Source organism: Gossypium arboreum, chromosome 8, assembly GCF_025698485.1.
Source record: "Gossypium arboreum isolate Shixiya-1 chromosome 8, ASM2569848v2, whole genome shotgun sequence".
NCBI lineage: Eukaryota > Viridiplantae > Streptophyta > Magnoliopsida > Malvales > Malvaceae > Gossypium > Gossypium arboreum.
In genome coordinates, this window is record NC_069077.1 from 33,146,470 (window position 1) to 33,151,218 (window position 4,749).

A 4,749-nucleotide genomic window follows, 5' to 3' on the forward strand; every position below is an offset into this window, starting at 1 on the left:
CATCTAAATTAAAGACATCAGTGGCTTTCATCGACTTTGTTTTCATGACTTGCCACTGATAATTATTCAATGCCATCTCATCTATAAACTCAGAAGCTGCCTTGGGTGTTTTACTATTCAGTGTTCCACCAGTTGCTGCATCAATTAACTACCTTGTTGAGAGATTCAAACCATTGTATAAGGTTTGAACTTGTAACCATAAAGGTGACCCATGATGAGGGAACCATATCAATAAATCCTTGTATTTCTTCTATGCATCATATAAAGTCTCTAAATTGATCTGAACAAAGGAAGAGATCTCATTCCTCAACTTGGTTGTCTTAGCCAGTGGGAAGTACTTTAGATGAAACTTTTCGGTCATTTAAGCCCATATAGTGACAAAACCTCATTGTAAATAATTTAACCACGGTTTTTCTTTATTCCTAAATGAGAGTGGGAACAACCGTAAGCGAATGGCGTTATCAGTGGCGCCATTAATCTTAAAAGTATTGCAAATCCCCAAAAAGTTGCTAAATGAGTATTTGGGTCTTCGTCTTGCAAACCATCAAACTGAACATATTTTTGTACCCTCTGAATAGTGTTCGACTTCAGTTTGAAATTATTTGCAGCAATGGTGGGTTGCACAATAATTTATTCAGCCCCAGTTAGAGTGGGCTTGGCATAATCGTACATAGAATGAGGAACAAGAGCAACATAAACTAAAGGAGGTAGATAATTATTCTGATTATCACCCATATCCTTAGTAATAATGTTTTCCTCTTGTTCATCTGCTATAATTTGTTGGCTCTGCCTTACTTCTCTACGATTTTTGTGAGTAATACTTTCAATTTCACTATATAAAAGTAATGGTCCCGACAAGTTTCTTCTAGTCATAAACCAAAAGAACATGCTAGAAGCAAATAAAAGGAAAAAATAGAATGTAAAAAATTAAACTAAAAACAAAAATATAATAAAATGAAAAATGGCTAAATTAATAAAACTCAAGTGTTCCTAATATTTTAGTCCCCAGCAACGGTGCCAAAAACTTGATATGTCTCATGTGACTAACTAAAAATACGACAAAGGCAAGTGCACCTATCGATAATTAGTATAGCTATGGTGAGTAGAGATATCGTATGCACGATGACTAAAAGTATAATTAATTATAGTTTTTCTATTATTTAGCTGACAATTTGGAGTGATAAGTTTTAAAATAAATTACTAAACTAATTTAACTAAGAGCTCAACAGAAAATAAATAAGAAAAATAGCCGAATAGTAACTAACGAAAGAAGCAATATCCAAGAAAGAATTCACCTAGACTTCATCTATTATTATGAATCTAAATTAAGCGATTTATTCACTTGGTGACTTGATCAGTAGAATCTCTAAATTATGCTAATATCTCTTTCAAGAGTAAGGGCAACTGACTCTAGGTTAATTAATTGAAATCTCTTTCTAATTAAAACCCCTATTATCGTATTAACTCGATCTATGTATTCCCTTATTAGATTTGACTCTAATTAGGTACATTTATGTCATTTTATTTCTAGGATTGCATCCAACTCCACTCAATTATGCTAGATCTACTCTTAAACAGGGATTTTTTCTCCTCTGATTAAGCACATTAAACATGAATTAATATCCCAAAAATATTAAAACAAGATATAAACACGCATAACTGAGAATAAGAATCAAGTATTTATCACGTAAAATAGAAATCAAATAATAGAATTCATCATAGGTTTCGATCTAGATGGAAATCTACTTTAGAGATGGCTCCAATGGTGTTATTCAAGTCGTTTTCTTCATAGTCTCTAATGGCTCTTTATTCTCTTCTTCTATTTGGTATTTCTAGACGTTAGAATGCCTAGAAAGCTTAAAAATTACTCTTTTTCCTCGTGTTTGGAGATTGAGTTGCGAAATTGACACATCCTAGCACATGGCCGTATGTCCAACACGTGTGGGAAGGCCCAGCTCGTGTGGCTCCTAAAATATGCTCTATTTGTCCAATTTTCGCTCATTTTTCATTCCTTTTGCTCTCACATGCTCTCCTAAGTATAGAAACATGAATTTATAGAATTAGGAACATAAAATTCACCAATTTGTATGAATAATAATCCAAAAATGCATTAAGAACGAGAATAAAATATGTTACTTTTATCACTTATCAAACGTTTTTAAACTAAATAGTATTACAAGTCCCTACAAATATAACCTTTTTAAAAATACTCTATTGCATGCATGTATATTTAACTAAATTTTTTGAGGTAACTGTCTGTTAAATATTAAATTTTGAATTAGTCTTTTTGTTGATTGTTGATCAGAGTAGCACAACGAAAGCCTGATATTAAGCTTTTATTAAATATTCAATGATTAATTGTGTGGTGTGATTGGTTGGTTGATGTGTTTTGTGGTGGTTTAAACGGAGAGCCATTTTGATTACTAAAGTGATGTTTGGAATTTAGGCGGGACCGTCCCGACCGATTTTGGGGCACCACATTACTCTATTTCTGAACTCATCTTCTCTAAGGCAAGCTTAATACAGTAAAATCAAACACCAAACGAATATGTTACATACTCAACACAGCAAAAAGGGAGAAAGAAATGATTTACCACTTAACACTCAATATTATTAAAAGTTTTTATTCAACGTCTCTTTCCTATCAACAAATATTCATAACATGCAACGCATCTGATACGTGATATTCGTAAATTTATAATTAATCGTTCTTAAAACTAACTATTATCACGATGAAGGCAAGTATACCTATCGAACAGTAGTATAGCTTTAGCAACTAACATGCCCTACCAAAAACCTAACACTCATGCCAATTTGGTTAGTAGCTAACATACCCTACTAGTGGCCCATCATTCACGCCAATCTAGATAGAAACTAACATGTAATACAAACTGGATACTCACTGAGGGTATCAACTAAGGGCCTGTTCTAGTGTGCTTAAAAAAAAGTACTTCTGGCTCCAAAAACACTTTTGGAAGAAAAGCAGTGCCAAACAAGCTATTTTTGGCTTGAAATTTTTGACTTTTTCTGAAAAGGAGAAGCTAAAATTTTTAGCTTTTCCTCTCCCAAAAGCACTTTTAGCTAAAATATAGTTTATATATTCAATTAAATTTTATAAATAATTAATATTTATTTCTTAAAATATTTAAAATTTATATTTCATATATTAAAATATTAACAACAAGTTATAATAATTTTTTATATTCTTACTAAAAGATAATAATATTAACTAATTTAAATATTATTTAAATGTGTATTTGTTACTTGATAATAACATGTCTAAAATGGACATTTTATTTCTCAAAAGAACTTTTTAATAGCAATGCTAAACATTCAAATTTTAAACCAAACTTTTCAAAAGCACTTTTCTAAGAGCATTGCCTGTAAAATCCCGATTTTAGGTCTAGTTAGAACAGTGGTTTCGGGACCACAAATATGACGCAGTAAAATATATATTATTATATTTTTATGATTTATAGTTTTATGGAACTATTCTGTGAAAATCTTGCTCGGAAATTTCGACGTTTGGAAGTCAATTTGGTTTTAAGGACTAAATTATAAAAAGTGCAAAACTTGAATTCTAGATGTTAAAGGTGTCCAATTGCTATGAGATTTTAAATTATAGGTCCTTCTATGATATTTAGACCATTTGTTAAGTTAGTGGACAATGATGGACATATTTAGGAAAAAATTTAAAGAAAGGCTTCAAGGGCATTTTGGTCATTTGGTAAATAAAATAGTAAAAAGGGAAAATCAAGACAAAATTTGGTGTCCATAATCTCTCCTTGGCCAAATTTCTCAAGACTCCATAGCTAGGGTTTTCTTCAACTTTCAAGCTTGAGTGTAAGTGCACCCTAGCCTTATTTTTAATGCTTTTTACGTTTTTTAAGTCATATTCACCCGATCTTTCCATTTCTACCACTATTTTGAAGTAGGGTTCATGTTTAAAAATTTACCCATGTGTGACATGCATGTATTTTGATGTTTGATGGAAGATATGGTATGTTTAAGGTATGATAAACAACTTTTACTAGGTAATTTTTGATGGAAATGCATAAAAGGACCTATTCGTAAAAAGTTGTAAAATGGGTAGTAAAAATCTGATTTAATTGAAAATGTTGGCTGATACGAGTATGAATTTGGTTCGTCTAGGCTTGGGTTACCAAGAAATTGAACACATTTCATTTTACGAACCTAGGGACTAAAATATAAAATGTCAAAAAGTTAGGGACAAAATGGTAATTTTATCTAGGATGCAAATTAATGTAAATATATGTGTAAAATGATGAATTGATAGTAGAATTTACTCATATAGACCCAGAACAACAGATTACGGAACTAGATCGAGGGAAACGAAAGGTCTCGGAATAGTTGAGTTCGAATACGAACCATTCTTAAGGTATGTTTGTGTAATTTAATTTGGTATGTTAGTATGTTTTAATTAATTGTGTGATTGAGATAATATATATACGTAATGATATATATATATATATATATATATATATATATATATATATATGAAATAACCATAAGATGGAAGACATGAATAAAATGTCTTTGTCCCAGTTGAGCATTGTATTTCGATAGATTATAAAAATTTCCTGGAATCGAATAAAAATAATATAGAAAGGATTTAGCCCGGACGGGCTTGAGCAAATGCTATGGAATGGGTTTAGCCCAGACAGGTAATCCATAGTAGGCTCACTAGAGCTAACATTATCGAAGGGATTTAGCCTGGACTAGTAATCC

General features: G+C 31.3%; 1 non-coding gene across 1 annotated transcript; it reads left to right on the plus strand.

Annotated features, from left to right (window-relative positions):
- Positions 1 to 206: 206 nt before the first annotated feature.
- LOC128280097 (small nucleolar RNA R71) lies at positions 207 to 313 on the plus strand. Its single transcript, XR_008270279.1, has one exon. It is a non-coding gene; the product is annotated as a small nucleolar RNA R71 (small nucleolar RNA).
- The last annotated feature ends 4,436 nt before the right edge of the window (positions 314 to 4,749 follow it).